Source organism: Nerophis ophidion, linkage group LG08 (assembly GCF_033978795.1).
Source record: "Nerophis ophidion isolate RoL-2023_Sa linkage group LG08, RoL_Noph_v1.0, whole genome shotgun sequence".
NCBI classification, from domain to species: Eukaryota; Metazoa; Chordata; class Actinopteri; order Syngnathiformes; family Syngnathidae; genus Nerophis; species Nerophis ophidion.
The window spans coordinates 38,688,845-38,711,742 of NC_084618.1; the positions used below are offsets into that span (position 1 = coordinate 38,688,845).

General features: G+C 39.4%; 1 long non-coding RNA gene across 1 annotated transcript in view; it reads left to right on the forward strand.

The window, feature by feature from the left end:
* LOC133557774 (uncharacterized) overlaps nt 1-16,800 on the forward strand; it is a 33,773-nt gene extending 16,973 nt beyond the window's left edge. Inside the window, exon 3 of the long non-coding RNA XR_009807845.1 lies at nt 15,461-16,800. This is a non-coding gene — a long non-coding RNA (uncharacterized LOC133557774). The remainder of the gene's footprint in view (nt 1-15,460) is intronic.
* Nucleotides 16,801-22,898: the final 6,098 nt, after the last annotated feature.

Genomic DNA, 22,898 nt, shown 5'->3' on the forward strand with positions numbered 1-22,898 from the left:
GTTGGGAAAGGACATGTTCACCACTGTGTTACATCACCTTTTCTTTTAACAACACTCAATAAACGTTTGGGAACTGAGGAAACTAATTGTTGAAGCTTTGAAAGAGTAATTCTTTCCCATTCTTGTTTTATGTAGAGCTTCAGTCGTTCAACAGCCCAGGGTATCTGCTGTCGTATTTTACGCTTCATAATGTGCCAAACGTTTTCGATGGGAGACAGGTCTGAACTGCAGGCGGGTCAGGAAAGTACCCACACTCTTTTTTTACGAAGCCAAGCTGTTGTAACACGTGGGTTGGCATTGTCTTGCTGAAATAAGCAGGGCCGTCCATTAAAATGTTGCTTGGATGACAACATATGTTGCTCCAAAACCTGTATGGACCTTTCAGCATTAATGGTGCCTTCACAGATGTGTAAGTTACCCATGTCTTGGACACTAATACACCCCCATACCATCACAGATGCTGGCTTTTGAACTTTGCGCCTATAACAATCCGAATGGTTATTTCCCTTTTTGTTCTGGAGGACACCACGTCCTCTGTTTCCAAATATAATTTGAAAGGTGTACTCGTCAGACCACAGAACACCTTTCCACTTTGCATCAGTTCATCTTAGGTGAGCTCGGGCCCAGAGAAGCCTGCGGCGTTTCAGGATATTGTTGATAATTGGATTTGGCTTTGCATAGTAGAGTTTTAACTTGCACTCACAGATGTAGCAACCAACTATAGTTACTGACAGTGGTTTTATGAAGTGTTCCTGAGCCCGTGTGGCAATATCCTTTACACACTGATGTCGATTTTTGATGCAGTACCGCCTGAGGGATCAAACATCTGTAATATCATTGCTTACGTGCAGTGATTTCTTCAGATTCTCTGAACTTTTTGATGATTTTACGGACCGTAGATGGTAAAACCCCTAAATTCCTTGCAATAGCTCGTTGAGAAATGTTGTTCTAAAACTGTTCGACAATTTGTTTACAATGTGGTGACCCTCACCCCATCCTTGTTTGTGAATTACTTAGCATTTCATGGAAGCTGGTTTTATACCCAATCATGGCATCCAACTGTTCCCAATTAGCCTGCACACCTGTGGGGGGTTCCAAATAAGTGATTGATGAGCATTCCTCAACTTTATCAGTATTTATTGCCACCTTTCCCAACTTGTTTGTCACGTGTTACTGGCATCAAATTCTAAAGTTAATGATTATTTGCACACAAAAAAAAGTGTTTATCAATTTGAACATCAAATATGTTGTGTTTGTAGCATATTGAACTCCGTTTGTATTTACATCTAACACAATTTCCCAACTCATATGGAAACAGGGTTTGTAGTTTACCAGGGTTACCACCACCAAATATGGAATGGATTTACCTGTAAGACCATTGTTGACGATAAACCATATTGCAAAGCATTAAGCTATTACAGTACTTTAGACAACTTGCAACAGTTGGCCCAACATTCGAATACAGTATGTAATTTTTTTTTATTTTGATAAAGTCAGATTGTAATATTCATAAACCTTTTATTTACACAACCCAAAACCAGTGAAGTTTGCACGCTGTGTAAATGAATAAAAACAGAATGCAATGATTTGCAAATCCTTTTCAACGTATTCAATTGAATAGACTGCAAAGACAAGATACTTAATGTTCGGACTGAGAAACTTAATTTTTTTTGCAAATCATCGTTAACTTAGAATGCAATGACTGCAACACATTGCAAAAAAGTTGGCACAGGGGCATTTTTCCCACTGTTTTAAATGGCCTTACTTTTTAACAACAGTCAGTAAACATTTAAGAACTGAAGAGACCTATTTTTTAAGCTTTACAGGTGGACTTCTTTCCCATTCTTGCTTGGTGTACAATTTAAGTAGTTCAGAAGTCCGGTGTTTCCGTTGTCGTATTTTACGCTTCATTATGTGCCACACATTTTCAATGGGAGACAGGTCTTGACTACAGGCAGGCTAGTCCTGTCCAGTAGCGGCACATTGTTTTTACTATGAACCCACGCTATTGTAACAGGTGCAGAATGTGGATTGGCATTGTTTTGCTGAAACAAGTCCATGAGCGCCCATGAAAAATATGTTGCTTGGATGGCAACATATGTTGCTACAAAACCTGTATGTACCTATCAGCATTAATGGTGCCTTCACAGATGTGTAAGTTACCCATGCCTTGGGCACTAATACACCCCCATACCGTCCGGATGGTTCTTTTCCTCTTTGGTCCAGAGGACACGACGTCCACAGTTTCCAGAAACAATTTGCATCAGTCCATCCTGGATGAGTTCGGGCCCAGCGAAGCCGGCAGCGTTTCTGGATGTTGTTGATAAATGGCTTTTGCTTTGCATATTAGAGTTTTAACATTCACTTACAGATGTAGCGACAAACTGTAGTTACTGACAGTGGTTTTCTGAAGTGTTCCTGAGCTAATGTGGTGATATCCTCTACTCACTGATGTCGCTTTTTGATGCAGTACTGCCTGAGGGATCCAAGGTCCGTAGTAACATCGCTTGCGTGCAGTGATTTCTCCAGATTCTGTGACACTTTTGATGATATTACGGACCGTAGATGGTGAAATTCCTAAATTCCTTCCAATAGCTCGTTGAGAAATGTTCTTAAACCGTTCGACAATTTGCTCACTCATTTCTTCACAAAGTGGTTACCCTCCCCCCATCCATGTTTGTGAATGACTGAACATTTCATGGAAGCTGCTTTTATACTCAATCATGGCACCCACCTGTTCCCAATCAGCCTGTTCCCCTGTGGGATTTTCCAAATAAGTGTTTGATGAGCATTCCTCAACTTTCTCAGTCTTCTTTGCCACCTGTGTAAGCTTTTTTGAAACATGTTGCAGGCATCAAGTTCCAAATGAGCTAATGTTTCCAAAAAATAACAGAGTTTACCAGTTCAAACGTTATATCTTTTCTTAGCAGTCCATTCAATTGAATATAGGTTGAAAAGGATTTGCAAATCCATTGTAGTCTATTTTTATGTACGATATACACAACATTGCTGGCAACAGAATAAATTAAAATATTAAAGAGTGCCTGTGCGAGTATTTTTCACAACAAATGAATTACCTGTACTGAGTAAAACTACAATCAGTGGAATAACAAAGGACTGAGATAACGTTCAAAACAGATCAATGCGCTTATTCTTGTGTTGATAGCCTATCTATCCATCCATTTTCTACCGCCTATTCCCTTTGGGGTCGCGGGGGGCGCTGGTGCCTATCTCAGCTACAATCGGGCAGAAGTCGGGGTACACCCTGGACAAGTCGCCACCTCATCGCAGGGCCAACTCAGATAGACAGACAACATTCACACTCACATTCACACACTAGGGCCAATTTAGTGTTGCCAATCAACCTATCCCCAGGTGCATATCTTTGGAGGTGGGAGGAATACTTTAAAAGGAAACTGCACTTTTTTTTAAATCTTTGGCTATCCTTCACAATCATTATTTAAGACATGATGACAGATATATTTTTTAAATGGATTGTAATTAGTAAATAAATGCGATCAAAGGTCTGCTTACAATGGAGCCTAAAGGAGCCGCTCTATTCTGACTTTAAAGGCCTACTGAAACCCACTACTACCGACCACGCAGTCTGGTAGTTTATATATCAATGATGAAATATTAACATTGCAACACATGCCAATACGGCCTTTTTAGTTTACTAAATTGCAATTTTAAATTTCCCGCGAGTTTCTTGTTGAAAACGTCGCGGAATGATGACGCGTACGCGAGACGTCACGGACTGTCAGGAAATATTAGCGCTGCACCACTCGCGGCTAAAAGTCGTCTGCTTTAACCGCATAGTTACACAGTATTTTGGACATCTGTGTTGCTGAATCTTTTGCAATTTTTTAATTTAATAATGGAGACTATAAAGAACAATGCTGTTGGTGTAAAGTGGTGTATTGCAGCTGTCTTTAGCACCGAGACACAGCCGATGTTTCTTTGTTTGTTGTGAAGCAGAGCGATCAAGCGAACATGTTTTCTCTACGTCAACCAGCATGTTTTTGGATGGGGAAATTGTGATATATATCTTACCGAAGACATCAGTGGATTATTCGTCGTCCTGCAGCAGCTGTCAAAAAAGGCAGCTTTGAGCTTGGTTCCTCGGCTTCTCTCTGAGACACTGCGTGTTCACCGCAGCCATCCGACCTTGAGGTATGACTTTACAATCTTTAAAATCTCACAAAAACACTATTAAAACAATAAGCAGATAAGGGATCTTCCAGAATTATCCTAGTAAATGTGTCTAATTACATCTGAAACGCTCACACTGCCGCCGCCCGCAGCCGTCGCGTTTTTCTTTTTTTTCTTTTTCTTTTTTTCTAGTCCTTCACTATCAATATCCTAATTCACAAATCTTTCATCCTCGCTCAAATTAATGGGGAAATTGTCGCTTTCTCGGTCCGAATTGCTCTTACTGCTGGTGGCTCCCATTATAAACAATGTGAATATGTGTGGATCCCTGCAACTCGTGACGTCACGCGCACATACTTCCGGTATAGGCAGGGTTTTCTAATAGCGACCAAAAGTTGCGAACTTTATCGTCGATGTTCTCTACTAAATCCTTTCAGCAAAAATATGGCAATATTGCGAAATGATCAAGTATGACACATAGAATGGACCTGCTATTCCCGTTTGAATAAGAAAATCTCATTTCAGTAGGCCTTTAAAGCCCTTAAAACCATCCAAACATCTCTATTAAGGTTTAATATGCATGCTGTAAGTATTTATGTAATATAGTAACATGTACATTTATAATTACATGTAATATTTACGTATTTTAATAATTTTAAGCATATCCTGCGCGTTTATTTAAAAAAACGCATCACAACGTTCTTTTGTATTTATTTTTATTTTTTCCCAACATCACTGATTACTACTAACTGCAGACTTCATGGGACCCAACAAACATCACTTACTGCTCAAGGTCTGCTGTCATTAGAGTGCCAATTTAGGATGTTCATATTTTCCAATTTAGATGAATAATGACTCATAATCTTCGTGGAAAAAAAGGGGGCAGGAACCAAATGTCTTTGTCATTCTCGCCTTCTCGGGTCTAAATTGGTTGTCAAAGTGTACCAACTTATTGGAATACGTTCTCGTCCTTCTATTGTGAAGTTGAGAGGCATGATTTATGATCTGAAATAAAGTTTGACAAGCAAGGACGCGAGGAAGCAGCTGATCAGTCAATTGTGTCAACATTGGCACACAAGCTCGTGAACACTGCGCTGTTAAAAATAGTTTGTCTGCGTTAGCGCTTATAATAACAATATCACTAATACATGGGTAATATTCAAGTCCATCCATCCATTTTCTACCGCTTGTCCCTTTTGGGGTGGCGGGGGTCGCTGGAGCCTATCTCAGCTACATTTGGGCGGTAGGCGGGGTACACTCTAGACAAGTCGCCACCTCGTCACAGGGCCAACACAGATAGATGACATTCACACTCACGAAATGTAAATAGAGTATTAATGGCGCTTTTTTGATTTTTTTTTATTGGGTTTTATGGGTGGAATAGAGGACCTCCTATTGACTCTGCTGCAAGCGGACTTTTATTAATGTTTATTTACATGTTAAAAATATTAAAATAAAAAAAATACATCCGTCGTCATGTCTTTCAGTATGATTTTGAAAAGGTGGCTAATTTCCCCCAAAAATTCCCCTTTAAACATGGCTGTGTAAAAAATATATTTTAACCAAAATGACCTACATTTAATGAAGGACCACAAACGTCTGAAACCTGGCTATTTATCGTCAGTCATCATCAACCAAAAAAGAATGCTTGCCACCTAGATATATGCACGCTGATTAGGATGTCCTTCCAACATGGAAATTACATTGAGATGGTCTGGACCAGGCTTGCAAGTAGGTCTGAGATTTTACCTGCAGCTGCTGACTCTTGTGCACCTACAACACATTGAATATTAGGAGTATGTGAACCATTTCTACCTTGTTTACTTCCCTGACGACTTCCTTAACATTAGAAGTTATTCAGAAAATACCTAGCCATCCATCCATTTTCTGTTGAGATCCCCAAGCAATTAAAATGTGTCAAATATGTCGAAGTTGTGACGATTACGTGGCATTGTGGTGATGCGGGTCGTTCTCTCAGAGATGCAGTCGGGCTTCGGACACAACGTGAAGGTAAGAAATACTGATTTATTTAACAAATAAAACAGGCTATGAAACAGAAAAACTTGCACAAGGCACAAACGGCAAAACGAACAGAACTAGCAGGGGAGCTAGAAAAAACAAAAGACCTAGCGTGGAAGCTGGCTGGTTGCGAACAGGAATACAGGATCGGAATCAGAGTCGTCACTGTTGTGAAACACAAACTAGGAAGCAAGGTCGAATGAACGAAGGAGGCAGGCTTAAATCAGGACAGTAATTACAAAAACAGGTGTGGGTCTGGAAACAAGTGGCAGATGAAACTAATAAGTAACTATGGTGACAGAACAAACACGGAAGTGCAACCAGGAACTAAGGCAAACATTAGCAGAACATAATACAAAAAAGACTCAAAACCTGAACATAATATGATCATAACATGACCCCCCCCCCTCCCCCCCTTAAGGGACAGATTCCAGATGTCCCAGAGAATAACTAAACACCCCCCCCCCACTATAAGAAAGTTCAAGAATGAAGGGAGGGTCACCAGGCCATGTGTCCAAGAATCTACTGGGGACAAGTCAGGTGGCAGCAGAGAATGGAGCGCCGCTGCCGCAAATGTCTAGGCGGGCGACCTCGGAAAATCCACATCCGTGGTGCACTTGGCGAGGCGGACGACTAGGGCACTGCCAAATCTGTTGTCGACGTGGAGGTGGGCGCGTCGGCGCCGTCATCGTGGCAGGCTTGGAAGCAGCGGACGAGGCAGGCGAGGGTGCAACAGACGAAGCAGGTTCGGGTGCAGGAGACGAAGCAGGCGGCGAAGCTTAGCGTGTAAGGCCAGCTCGAGGTCGCTGGGACGTCGTCAAGGTAACAGGCGTTGTCGTCGTGGAAACAGGCGCCGTCGTCGTCGTCGTGGAAGCAGGTGCTGGAGTGGAATCCAGCCTTAGGTCAGGTGCTGGAGTGGAATCTAGCCTTAGATCAAGTGCTTGAGTGGGATCCAGCCTTGGATCAGGTGCTGGAGTGGGATCCAGCCTTGAGTCAGGGGCTGGAGTGGGATCCAGACTTGGGTCAGGTGCTGGAGTGGGATCCAGACTTGGGTCAGGTGCTGGAGTGGTATTTAGCCTTGGATCAGTTGCTGGAGCGAGTCCCAGCCTAGGATCAGGTGCTGGAGTGGGATCCATCCTTGGATCAAGCGTTGGAGTGGTATCCAGCCTTGGATCAGATGCTGGAGTGGGGTCCAGCCTAAGGTCAGGTGCTGGAGTGGGATCCAGCCTAGGGACAGGTGCTGGAGTGCGATCCAGCCTAGGGACAGGTGCTGGAGTGGGATCCATTCTTGGGACAGGTGTTGGGGTGGGATCCAGACCTGGGTCAGGTGCTGCTGTGAAAACCAGATTTGGACTTGGACTAGGACTAAGACTAGGAATAGGACTAGTACTACGACTAGGACTAGGATTTGGAATAGGACTAGGACTAGGACTAGGACTTGGACTATGACTATGACTATGACCAGGCCTTGGACTAGGACTAGATCTAGGACTTGAACTAGGACTTGGACTAGGACTTGGACTAGGACCAAGACATGGACTAGGACTATGACTATGACTATGACTGTGACTATGACTAGGGCTCGGACTAGGGCTTGGAGTAGGGCTTGGACTTGGACTAAGATTTGGACTAGCTACAGGTGCTAGCCATGGTGCAGCTAGCCGTGGTGCAGGTGGAGGTGGCCTAGCTGGGGGTTGCATTTTGGCGGGCCGAAAGACAGGTAAAGGTGGCCGCGCAGGAGGTTGCGGCTTGGCCGGTCGAAAGACCGGTGGTGGTGGAGTGCAGGAGGTTGCGGCTTGGTGGGTTGAAAGACCGGTGGTGGTGACCTAGCTGGGGGTTTTGGCTTTGCGGGCCGAAAGACTGGTGGTGGTGGCCTCGCAGGCAGTTGCGGCTTGGTGGGTCGAAAGACCGGTGGTGGTGGCCTAGCTGGGGGTTGTAGCTTGGCTGGGCACAGGACCCATCACTAGCTCTCCTTCCCCCCTCAAGAAGCGGATCCCAGACGCGCTCCCTGTGGTCTGGGATTGTCCTTAAGGGTGGGTGGAGAGAGGTCAGGAGAGGGGTAGACTCTTACCCTTTTGATTGTCCAAAATGTCTTCTCCCAACCCCCACCTGAGGTTTGTTGGGAGGAATAGAAGGAAAGGCCACTGACGTGGGCGGGGCTTGAGTCCTTAGGAGCGGAGTCCAAAATTCAGGTGACTGGGATTGACTAGACTGAAATTTTGAAAAAATGTCATTATAATGTTTAATAGTAGAATTAAAGTCAATTGGAACTGGCTGAGAGACAGAATTTACAGAATTTAAAAAAAGTTGTTCCTCTCTGACTTCATCACCGGTGGACGGGATTACGTCATCGGGGGGCGTCAACGGAATGACGTCATCCGTGCCGGTCTCCAGCTGACTGATATACCATTCAGTGAAATGTTTGGCGATATGTGAGATGGGATTGTGGTTGGCTGACTTCCAGAGGGAAGAATTGCGGGGTTGGAGCGTCTCTGTCACGAGGCAAAGCCCCGGCGTGGCGCAGTGTGAGAGTGGCCTTGCACAACCCGAGGGTCACTGGTTCAATCCCCACCTAGTACCAACCTCGTCATGTCCGTTGTGTCCTGAGTAAGACACTTCACCCTTGCTCCTGAAGGGTGCTGGTTAGCGCCTTGCATGGCAGCTCCCTCCATCAGTGTATGAATGTGTGTGTGAATGGGTAAATGTGGAAGTAGTGTCAAAGCGCTTTGAGTACCTTGAAGGTAGAAAAGCGCAATACAAGTACAACCCATTTATCATTTATCATTTACTTCCGCTTTCGCTGACGCGTGCGAACTTGCTGAGAGGGGACATCACCGGGACCAGCGGGACCAGAAACCCACCAGGTCCCCATATCATGTCTTCGTCCGGCGTACTGCGGAGCGTCTCTGCCTCCATCACTCGGAGTTCCTTCCACGTATCTTGGTCGACTTCTGAATAGCCCGCAGCGAGAGAACATCCGTTTACTTGCTTCCTACTGGGATGATTACGTGGCATCGTGGTGATGCGGGTCGTTCTCTCAGAGATGCAGTCGGGCTTCAAACACAGCGTGAAGGTAAGAAATACTGTTTTATTTAACAAATAAAACAGGCTATGAAACATAAAAACTTGCACAAGGCACAAAAGGCAAAACAAACAGAACTAGCACGGGAGTTAGAAAAAACCAAAAGACTTAGCGTGGAAGCTAGCTGGTTGCGAACAGGAATACAGGATCGGAATCAGTGTCGTCACTGTTGTGAAACACAAACTAGGAAGCAAGGTCGAATGAACAAAGGAGGCAGGCTTAAATCAGGACAGTTATACAAAAACAGGTGTGGGTCTGGAAACAAGTGGCAGGTGAAACTAATAAGTAACTATGGTGACAGACCAAACAAGGAAGTGCAACCAGGAACTAAGGCAAACATTAACGGAACATATTGCAAAAAAGACTCAAAACCTGAACATAATATGATCCAGGCAGTGGATCATAACAGAAGTGTGGAGAGTGTTTTGCATATTACCCATCAGGCCTAGTAAATGGGTTAAATTGGTGTATTTTTTAATTGTGTAGATTAGTATTAGACATTTTGTTATAATGTCCACATACTTCAGTGGGTATGATGTGTGTTTTTACATCACATAATTAATGTTATGTGTTGGTTTTCGATTAATTGGACCATAAATAGGAAAGGTTGTCCAAATTAAAGCGTTATAATGTGCAAGCTCTACTACAGTAATACACATTGTAAATCATAACCTTACCCATCGGGTGACTGACGGTGTCTCCTAAACCATGTTTTAAAAATAAATTTTGGATAGTCTGCGGGCTGTTGTTTGGGAACCCCTGAATTAAGCAATTCTTTGGTGTAACATAAAATAGAGCTGGAGTGGTACGAGTACCATAGTTTGAAAAACTGCTTCAAATCATTCCGCCTCTGAGTGGGGTTGCACCTAGGGTGGCCTATCAGATTCCAGGGGTGGAAGGTGTCGCTCCAGGCCTCTCTCTTGACACTCCACTGGATCATTGAGACCGTCAGACAGACACTTAAAATCAGTAAAGTTGTCATTTATTTGAAAAAAAACAACATGGTTTTTAGATGTGCATAGGGTGCTCATGCTTGATCCCATTCCCAAAACCGAAGTCAAACTATGAAGAACGTATATATACACACACATATACATATATGGGGCCGACACAGATAGACAGACAAAATTCACGCTCACATTCACACACAAGAGCCAATTTAGTGTTGCCAATCAACCTATCCCCAGGTGCATGTTTTGGAGGTGGGAGGAAGCCGGAGTACATGTCGGGAACCCACGCAGTCACGGGGAGAACATGCAAACTCCACACAGAAAGATCCCGAGCCCAGGATTGAACTCAGGACTACTCAGGACCTTTGTATTGTGAGGCAGATGCACTAACCCTTCTACCACCGTGCTGCCCCCATTTTGCCTTTTCCTGCTCCTTTTTTGGACAGAAACTATTTTCTTTTCTTATTTTTCATTTCTTTTAATATTAGTTTTGTTTTTTTCAGATGACTATATTTGTATTAGAGATGCTATATTTGTGTTTGAAAATGAAGAAATAAAACTGAAACATAAAAGGATGTCATTGTGGCTTTGGACGATCAAAAATAAATAATAGGGATATTTGAAAGTGAAGTCAATGTATTGGCTTATTTTTGGGCATTCAGCTTGACCCTACAGTGTATCCGGAAAGTATTCACAACGCTTCACTTTTTCTACATTTTGTTATGTCACAGCCTTATTCCAAAACGAAAGCCGTTCATTTTTGCCCTCAAAATTCCACAGACAAAACCCCATGATAACAATGTGAAACAAGGTCTTTTAATTTTTCAAATTCATCCGAAATAAAAAAATAAAAAAATCACACAAGTATTCACAGCCTTTGCTCAATACTTTGTTGATGAACCTTTGTCAGCAAATACAGTCTCAAAGTATTTTTGAATCCGATGCCACAAGCTTGGCACACCTAGCTTTTGGCAGTTTCGCCCATTGCTCTTTGTAACACCTCTCAAGATTCATCCGATGGGAAGTGTTGGTTTTCATCTAGGACAGGGGCGCTCACACTTTTTCTGCAGGCGAGCTACTTTTCAATTGACCAAGTCGAGGAGATCTACCTCATTCCTATTTATAATTTATATTTATTTATTTATGAAAGAGACATTTTTGTTAACAAGTTAATGGTGTTTGATGATAATACAAGCATGTTTAACACACATAGATTCCTTTCTTTCATGAAGACAAGAATATAAGTTGGTGTATTTGATTCTGATGACTTGCATTCATTGGAATTAGACAGTGGTGCTGATAACGTCCGCATTTTCAAATGGAGGGAAAAAAAAGTCCTCCTTTCTGTCCAATACCACATGAAAGTGGTTGGATTTGGCATCTCATTTGTCCAACTTGCATACTCGTTTTCAAACACTTTGTTATGAGAGTAGCATATGTGTGTGGCCCTTTAATGTCTGGCAGCAGGTGAGTGACGTCAGTGACTGTGCGGGTGGGCAAGCAAGTGAGAAAGCGGTCACTGAGGGCGGAGGAGAAATACATTGGAATCAAACTCCGTAGCTTGCTAGCTTGTGCACGCTAGCTTTCTGAGACTCTTATTTTGTTAGCACAGGCAGGATGAAACAGGTCTTTTATGGTGAAGACAGGAACTGTGCTGTCGGTCTTTAGAGTTTTGACAGTAGGTACGGAGTCTCTAGAAATAAAATGTGTTTCTCTGCGTCCGCCCTGTTAGTGATTTTTTTTCTTAAATATGAGCTCGCAGCAGCCAGCGTCATCTCACAAGATCCTCGGGTGCCGAGAATGTCAAACAACTGACGAAAGTGAAGTCTTGGTATGATTGATGATTGCTCATTTTTATGTATATTTTTTAATGCCTGGCTTGAGATCGACTGACACACCCTCCGAGATCGACCAGTCGATCGCGATCGATGTAATGGGCACCCCTGATCTAGGATGTCTCTGTACATTGCTGCATTGATCAATAGGCCCTGTCTACATTAAGCCGCATAACTCCTTAAACAAGCTAACCCATTGTTTAAGGTTCCCCTCCTTGGATAATTTTTTACACGGGTAAGTGCGCTGTGTATTTCTATAATCTCCGGCTCTTAACTTTGTATGGATTCATTGATCGTTTACAAACTGAGTTCGGAGAGGAAGAGAAGTCAGAAAGATTGCGCCCCACACAGGAAGTGACGCCAGAAAGAATGTGCCACAGCCAGCTTCATAACCAGAGATATCTTATAAGATGTCTATGTTCATGACAACTGGTTTCGTAACTCAAAGCCTAGTCTAGTCAGGGAAGTGACCAAGAACCCAATGGTCACTCTGTCAGAGCTACAGAATTCCTCTATACTTAAAATAATGTGTAATAAAAAAGAATAGATACCAAGTAGACAATAATACAAAAGTAGACATTTACACTTGTTTAAACCTGTGACGTGAGGGCATTGTGCATGTATGCATGTGTGTGTTTGGGAGAAAAGTAGTGGGTGCGGCTGTGGGTGGGGTGTTCTAGCATGTGTGGTATTTCTAGAAGTTGAAGACAGCTGAGGGGAGAATAAGAGAAGATATGACACCAAAATTCAATTCAACCAAATACACCATCCAGTTTAAGTATGCATTTATATTTTGGATGGTCTGTGACTTCATGTCATTTAAGTTAATGGCTAATAGACAAATACAAATAATGTGTAAATTGTTTCATCAGACTTATAGTTAATAATGCACAGTTAAAAAAACGTGTACATTTTTATTTGAGATAAATTGACAAAAAAATAACTTTTGAGATAAGAAAATTGTACATAAATGAATACTTGAAAAATTGGTATTCTCCTAAGAAATGTACATCTATTAACTCAAACTGAATAAGATCTTTAAGAGTACATTAAGAAATACAAATTAATTAATACTTAAGGAAGAATGCATTAAGATTTACAAATCAAATAGACGTAGTTCAAGTAAAAGAGAACTATAAGACAATATCATGCTTTTAATATAGGGAAAATAATTCATAAACTTGTATTTAAGACAAAATTACACATAATTATACTCTTAGGATAAGAACAATGGTTCATAAACTTTTTTTAAACCAAAAACTGCCCAAATAAAAAATTATACATTTTATTATAGAGAAAATATAGTAAACTTGTATTTAAGATGCAAGTATTCAAAATTATACTTTTAGAATAAGGATAATTGTATATAAACTTTTGTTTGAGTTATTTTAAGTGATGCGTAACTATTATAACACAAATCTGTTAGCAACAGTTACAAAAGCAACGTTGGCAATACAAGGCGGCGCAAACGAAACTTAAAGGCCTACTGAAACCCACTACTACCGACAACGCAGTCTGATAGTTTATATATCAATGATGAAATATTGACATTGCAACAAATGCCAATACGGCCTTTTTAGTTTACTAAATTACAATTTTAAATTTCCCGGGAGTTTCGGCTTGAAAACGTTGTGTAATGATGACGTGTACGCAAGACGTCACGGGTTTTTAGGAAGTATGAGCGCTGCGCACACACACAGCTAAATGTCGTCTGCTTTAACAGCATAATTATACAGTTTTTTGGACATCTGTGTTGCTGAATCTTTTGCAATTTGTTCAATTAATATTGGAGAAGTCACAGTAGAAAGATGGAGTTGGGAAACTTTAGCCTTTAGCCACACAAACACACGATGATTCCTTGTTTAAAATTCCTGGAGGTGAAACTTTCCTATGGATCAGAGCGCGGTCAAGAGAACATGGATCCCGACCACATGTCAACCAGCAGGTTTCGGTGAGAAAATTGTGGTTAAAAAGTCAGTTCTTACTGGAGAAAAGCTGAGCTTGTGCCGTCCAAGGCTGCCGTCGACTCCCCTGAGACACCCTTCAGACTATCAGGTACTATTTAACTCACTAAAACACTAGCAGCATAATAGAAAGATAAGGGATTTCCCAGAATTAACCTATTAAATGTGTCTAAAAACATCGGAATCCGTCCCAATGCAATCGCGTTTTTTTTGTGTGTTTTTTCTAGTCCGTCGCTATCAATATCCTCAAACACGAATCTTTCATCCTCGCTCAAATTAATAGGGAATTTGTCGTTTTCTCGGTCCGAATAGCACTTTTTTGTTGGAGGCTCCCATTAAAAACAATGTGAATATGTGAGGAGCCATCAAACATGTGACGTCATCGTCTGCGACTTCCAGTAAAGGCAGGGCATTTTTCTTAGCACCGAAAGTTGCAAACTTTATCGTGGATGTTCTCTACTAAATCCTTTCAGCAAAAATATGGCAAGATCGCGAAATGATCAAGTATGACACATAGAATGGACCTGCTATGCCCGTTTAAATAAGAAAATCTCATTTCAGTAGGCCTTTAAATCCATAAAATAAAATAATTTATTGGTTTTCCATGGCACAAAAATAAATACAATTTTCTTTAGGGCAAGAGTATACAAAATTATCCTTTTAAAAATAAAATTAATAATTCATAAACTTTTATTGAAGATAAAACAGCTTTTTTTTCCTTTTACAATACAATAATTTTTAAGAAGGAAAAATAGTAAATAAAAATTTATTTAGGATAAAATTCTACTTTTAAAAGAGTTCAATTTTTTTCTTTAAGACAAAAACATACAATTAAGCAAAGTAGTATAAAAGAAGACTTGTTGATTTGTTAAAATTTGCTTACATTTTAATTGGAAAAAAATTCACTTACATTTTCACCTTGCAAGATTATGAGCCTGTTATTACAAAACAGCCTTGGTAATACAAAAAGGAGTGAAGAAAATCCCTAAAATAAGATAATATATGGGTTTGCCCTAGCACTGACATAAACTTTTGTAATTTGGTTAAAATGCTGTAAAATAGTGGTGTAAAAGCACTATTTACCTGAGATAAAATTAAAAGATTAAAAGATGGTGGAAAGCTTTAAAAACTACAAGTTGCAATACCGACCTCTGCCTGTTGGAGTCTTAAATCATTATGAGGTATAGACTACAACTAAAATGGTGGATGTCTTTTAGAACTACAAAACTGAATGACGGCCAGATTTCATGGACACCTACTCCCGGTTTTAGTTCCGGTTTAGACCATAGCCACTACATGTGGCCTCATTTCCACTGACCACCCTGAACAAGTGGTTTATTTATGCCACGCCCCTTTTAACAACACCCCCCTCCATCTCGTTCCCTCGCTGACCCTCCCTAAAAGATGTGGATGATTACTATACATCTATCTATATCTTCTACTGCTTATCCCTTTTAGGGGTCGCGGGAGGGCTGGAGTCTTGCCCAGCCTGGACAAGTCGCCACCTCATCGCAGGGTCAACGCATTCACACTCATGACTGTCGTTTGTTACTACTTTTAATTTTGTAGTTATTTCCCCATATTTCTACACAATAAGATATAGTAACCCTTGCGAGGAAAAAAAAAATATGGAGTGATTTTTTTTGTCCAGTTCATACTTTACTTCATTCATTATTGAAATATTTCTTGCCAGTTTATGTTGTATATTTTTAAAAGAGATTTCCAGTTAATTTTCTCATCTTATTACACCCAGAAATGTTGGATTGCAGGACATTTCCTTGGGTTCAAATTCAATGTTATTTTGTTGATGGAGAAATGTGACTACAATTTTTTTTTTACGACGTAAACTTGGTCTGTTGGGGTTGTGAACATGCTGGCACAAAAATTTTTACTTTTTCGCACTTTATTTTAAATGTTTTCATATATAGCATGCATATTTGGCATGTTATGGTGACCTAAGTGTGTAAAAACAAGTTTAAATTTTTTTTTTAGTTTGTACTTTTATTTTATAGTGATTTGCATTTTAAGTTATATTAGAGCTGTCAAAAATATTGAGTTGACTCATGCGATTCATCACAAAAAGTGATCACATTAATCATGTATAAACACAGATTAATCACAATATTTGCAAGTTATGAGCAAAAAAATGCTGTGCATTCAAGTAAAACATTTAAAACATGCTCACGGATGACATTTTGACAATAAAACTACATTTGTGTTAAAATATTGGAGTCTTTAATTACATTTTTTTTCAATCGCAAAAAAACCCCTTAACGATATTTCAGATACTTTTTCTAAACTTAACAGACTCACACCTACAAAACACAATTGGTCAAAAGGATCATTTCTTTCTAAAAAACACTTGTTAAAAATATACTGACACTTTATTTCAAAATAGAATATTTCTCTACACACACTAGTTTAGAAATCGGACTCCAAATTGAAATATTCTGTCATAAAACTGTCATGAGGGCAGTTCTCCTGCCTTTTTCCCTCTTGTGTCTGTAAGTCTCCTCCCCCATCATCAGTTGCAGGTGTGCTGCCAGTCATTCAAGCCCACCCGCGTTTAATCAACCACCTGACTTAAACCCTGGATCTCCATCCAGCCAGTGCCAGTTCGTCTGTTGCCAAGCTCACTTACTCTGACCTTTGCCCTGAACCCTTTGTTATTCTTGTTTTTTGTATTTCCTCGGGTGGTGGACCGACTTTTGACCTGGTTTTCCTGGAGCTGATTTTTCGTTACTACAGATTTATTTTCTCCAGTGGCTTTTTGTTATTAAATATCAATTTTTTACTGATCTGCATTTGGATTCTTTTATTGAGATCACAACAAAAACACTTATTTTCACTGCACTAGGTACATGCAAGCAATCAAAGTACACAAGGTTTCAAAATACTGGCTATCGTTGAAATTACAAAAACTGCACGGTCTTTTATGTTTCAGTTTTACATGCAAAACATGCAATCCGCCATTTTTACACAAAAATTATTTGGTTGTAGTGTATGTCCACACATCATGTTCACAGTCAAATAATTCACAGTCAAAATATTCACAGTCAAAATATTCAAGTAAAAAGCAAATATGATTTTTTTCCTTTATACCACATGAGGTACAGTAGAAATACTGTTTACAATATGATAGAACAGAGACATGCTGAGAGTGAACAAAATACCCATGAAACACACAAGAAGAGTATTTTTTGGGGGGGAGGGCTACTAAAAAAAAGCACAAAACTGCTGTGTAAAATCTCAGCGGTTTTCAAGGTTAGGTCACATGATTTCATCAACATCGCATCAGATACTATCCAAGGCAATGCACCTGGAATAAAATCGCCTGAATATGACCGATCCAGCCTTGGCAATCATCAACTTTGATTTTCCTGCAGCCAGCTTCCATGGCTTCAAGGAGGGACATCTGATCATGTGGCTGATGTTCATAAGCCTTCCACCTCCGTGAAGAAAATAGCAGCTCAATGGTGTTGAGGAAAGGTGAACAGGGCGGAAGGAAGTGACGTGCCAGTCTGGGGTCTACTTCAAACCATGTTATACTTTCTTGCGAATGATAGAAAACCATTGTCCCAGGTGATTACAAAGGTCCTCATGTTTTCACCACCCCCGATCCTGCTCTGGAACCAGGCCCTGGTGGAGATCATTGAGAAAGGAAAGGAGACGCTTAACATTGGGTCCAACCTGACATCTGTGAAGGACTAATATTAGCAATTGCTGCACACATGGGAATGATTGCCCCTCTCAGTCCTGGCACATCAACTGTGGCCCTATTTCTATTTACATTTCGTGCACATCCACACCTTTTGGCCAGATTGAATCCTGCCTCATCTATGTACATTAATTCATAACGTCACTTCCTGTTCATGAGAAAGGACGCAAAGAAAAAGGCTCCGCTTTTGCTACCGGAGTTTTTGTTGAGTTTGAATATTTTGACCACTGACTTGCGATCACAGCCAAAGGAGAGTCACCTGGCATCTTCGACCTGATTTTGGTCAGTTGATAAGCACTGATACGCTGAGATAAGGCAAGTTGGAAGAGCTGTTAGCCGCAAGCCATCGGAGCCTTATTGCAATTCAAAGCGGTTGCCTAACAACCAAAAGCTACGGCGAATTTACAGCTGTTTTAAAGTGCTTCCAATGTCGCAGAGTGATATAAGTTGACAGACTGACACCTAAAACTGATCCGTGAACAACGCAAGGTACGAATTTGTTGAAATAAACAAGTTAAAAATGCCGTAAGTCGCTAAAGTAACTGCCGTTTAAGACACAAGAGGCAATGAAGTCATCGACCTGCCGCGATGCCAAAAGCTAAAAGGAGGACTGAAATCCCGAAACGTTCGGTGTCAGCCGATACAGGACACAACTGGGACCAAGATTTGAGACTGGACACAGGACATGATGGGATTTAAGAAGGGGTACTACTAAAAATACTCCATTAAATGAAAGAAGAAATGAAAGAAGTAAAAAAAGATCTGAAAAAAGCAATAACAGAACACAATCAAGATGTGAAAAGTCTAAAGCAAACTATAGAAAGTTTGCAAATTAAAATCATCACCAGAAAAAATGAAGTCTCTGATATGTGCCAACAAATGAAGATCTTTCAAGAATAAATGGGCCAACAAATGAAAATCCTTCATGAAGATAACTACAGGCTGTGGAATATCATAGATGAAATGAAGCAGGATATACAAATGAATGATATCATCGTGACAGGGCACCGAATTAAAACAAGATCCTATGCTAAAGCTGTGAATAATGAAGGTGAACCAGATGAAATGGAAAACTTCCTGCAATCAAAGCAAATTGAAATCGACATTAATACCATCGAAACATGCATCCCACTGAACAGAAGAAACAACAACGCCACTCCAGTCGTGCTCGTGAAACTCCTAAACAGAAAATCTAAAATGGCATTGCTGAGACAGGGAAAGAAGCTGAAGGGAACAAATGTGTACATGAATGAGAATCTCACAAAACGTAATGCTGGAATCGCCAAGAAAGCACGCGACTTGAGAAAGCAGGGAAAAATCCAGGGAACTTGGAGCGCCAACTGAAAAATCTACATCAAGCTGAATGGAGGTCCAGAAGCAGGAATACTTGTTGTCAATGACATCAAGGACCTGGACAAATTTTAACGTTTACACAGCTTCCACAACAACGATGACAATGGACTCTGACAGAAAATAAGTACCTAAATTCTACATCAACACGACTATGCTCCAAGGGACGACTAAAAAAGAAGACCAAAATTCAGGAATGTATCCATCTACACATATAGAGATTATTGAAACAACATCAAAGATTGGTGAACAAGAAAATATGGAACTAAAAAACTTCTGCAACAAAAATAACAAAAACCAGGATTTGGAAAATGATATAGATCCAGATACAAATTGTTTTCCCACATTAGTAATAACTTTTTTTTATTACACAGATGAGCAATACAATAGCATCATTAAAAGTGATAACAAATTGTCAATTATTCATTTTAACAGCAGAAGCTTGTATGCAAACTACAACAACTTTTTGGAACACATCAACGAACCCTTCAAAGTGATTGCCGTCACAGAAACATGGATTGATGATAAAAAAATAAATAGATTTTAATCTGGAAGGATATGAACTAAACTACATCAACAGAACCAACAAAAATGGAGGAGGAGTAGCTGTGTACGTGATGAAGAACCTGAACTACAAAGTGGTAAAAAAAACATGTCAATTGCTATAGATAATATCTTAGAATGTATTACCATTAAAATATGTCAGGAAAAAAGCAAAAACATATTCATCAGTTGTATATGCAGATCACCTAAGTCAAGTATAGAAACATTTGAAGAATGGATCAAGGCAACTTACATGGACAATGGTAAAAAAAAAAATGTCTTATGCGGTGACTTTAATATTGACTTATTGAACCCTAACAAGCAAAAGTCTATACAATGTACAGCATCAGTTTATATCCTAAAATCACAAAGCCAAACAGAATCACAGGACACTCTGCCATGCTTATTGATATTTTTACCAATGATTTTGATAATAACACTACAAGGGGTCTACTTATAACCGACGTTAGTGATTATCTGCCAGTTTTTACAATATATGATGGAAACTGCGGAAAAAACATGGAAGACAAAAGGACATTTTGAAGACTGTGCCCAAAGAGGATGATTGCTTCCAAAATTGAGCTACAAAAGCAAGATTGGGACAATGCATACAATGAAAAAGAGGTTGATAAAGCATATGAACATTTTTTAAACAAGTTCATAATACTTTACGACGAACATTGTCCATGGAGACAACTCAGTAGTAAACAGAGAAAGAATAATCAACCATGGATGACAAAAGTATTAAAAAATGCTTGTAAGAAGAATACACTATATAGAAAATGTATAGCACAAAGAACTACAGAGGCAGAAGTTAAATACAAAAAGTATAAAAACAAGTTAACAAACAGTACGATCATGTAGAAAAGAATATTACAGTGAATTATTGGACAGGAACAAAAATAATATGAGAGCAACATGGGGCATTCTCAATAGCATTATTAAAAATGGCACCAAGAGGGATTACCCCCAATACTTCTTAGACGGAAATAAACATAATGACAACATAAAGGAAGTAGTTGAAAGCTTTAATAATTACTTTGTAAATATTGGACCCAAATTGGAAGAAAGGATTCCAGACCCAGTTTCAATTGAGGACTATAATGATACCATAGAGCGAAATCCCAACTCCATGTTCCTCAGTACTGTGACACAGGAGGAAATAGTAACAAACGTGAAAAAATGTAAATCTGAGACTTCAACTGATTGTAACGGAATTGATATGGAAATGATAAAAAGGGTTATTTAAGAGATCTCAGGACCATTAATGTATATTAGTAACCTATCATTTCATACAGGTACATTTCCAAACAAAATGAAAATAGCTAAAGTTGCACCAATTTATAAGTCTGGAGACAAACATCTATTTACAAATTATAGACCGGTTTCTTTACTTCCACAATTTTCTAAAATCATCGAAAAACTGTTCAATAACAGATTAGAGTTTCATAAATAAAAATTGAATACTCGTAGAGAACCAATATGGATACAGAACTAATGTTTCAACTTCAACAGATTTAATTGAAATTACAGAAGAAATTACCAATGCAATAGACAGTAAAAAAATGTGCGGCAGCAGTGTTTATGGATCTAAGTAAAGCATTTGACACAATTAATCATAATATTTTAATCCAAAAACTAGAACGATATGGCATCAGAGGGTTAGTCTTAAACTGGATAAGAAGTTATCTAACGAACAGGAAACAATACGTGAAGCTAGGCGAACACACTTCTACAATGCTAAATATAACCTGTGGTGTACCTCAGGGATCAATACTAAGACCTAAATTATTCAATTTCTATATAAATGACATTTGTAAAGTTACAAGAGATTTAAAGTTAGTATTATTTGCGGATGATACAACAGCGTTTTGTTCAGGAGAAAACACACAGAAGATAATACAAATAATAACAGAAGAAATGAACAAATTAAAAAAATGGTTTGACAAAAACAGACTATCATTGCATCTCAGTAAAACTAAAATAATGCTATTTGGTAACAGTAGAAAAGAAAGTCAAACACAAATACAAATAGACGGAATAGAAATTGAAAGAGTATGAAACCAAATTTCTAAGTATAAAGATTGATGATAAATTGAACTGGAAATCTCATGTAAAGAATATACAACATAAAGTGGCAAGAAACACGTCAATAATGAATAAAGCTAAATATGTTTTAGACCAAAAATCACTTCATGTTCTCTACTGCTCACTAGTGTTACCATATCTGAGTTACTGTGTAGAAATATGGGGAAATAATTACAAAATTTACACTTCATTCACTAACAGTGTTACAAAAAAGATCAGTTAGAATAATACATAATGTTGGATATAGAGAACATACAAATCCTTTATTTATTGAATCAAAGACACTGAAATTCCACGACATAGTTAATTTGCAAACAGCTAAAATTATACACAAAGCAAACTATAACCTGCTTCCCAAGAATATACAACAATTCTCAACAAAAGAGGAGAAATATAATCTTAGAGAAAAATGCAACTTAAAATATTTGTACGCACGTACAACACTTAAGACCTTCAGTACATCTATATGTGGAATTAAACTATGGAATGGATTAAGCATAGAAATCAAACAATGTACTAATATGATCCACTTCAAGAAACTCTTCAAACTTAAAGTGTTTACAAAGTACAAAAAAGAAGAACCATGATAAACATTCTGAATTTATTCACCCATTCATTCTTTCATTCTCAAAATAATCTTATCTCATCGTATGGAATAAAACTTACTTCAAAAATTATTTATTCATTTATTTTTATTGTGATTACTTATGGAGTATATTGTGAAGACATTGCGAACAGGAAGTGAACAAAACTTTTAGCAACTGTTATGTAAAAGAAAAGGCGTAGGATTAAATAAGCTCTGCTTCTTCCTACTCCTTTTCGAACATGTTGAAAAGAGAAACTGGAAATTGTGATGTATCATGTTGTATGCTTGCATGTTCGAAATAAACTCAAACTCAACTCAACTCAACTCATGAGGGGCCTGGTTGGCCTCCAAATCCATAACTCTCTGAGACAAAGTTTATGTAAGTCTCATCATTGTATACCATACTGTACTGTAACCCCTCACTGTGTAGGTTATCTACTTGCAAAGTGCACGCAAAGCTTATAAAACTGGACATTGAATTGAAAATATAATATACTGTACCTTTCAAAGGGAAAAGTATACAACTGCTTCATCACCACTCTGTTTGGACAATGTCAGCGTAATGGCTGACATTGATACTTTCGAAAAACCACAAGGGCTTCACGGTTGCC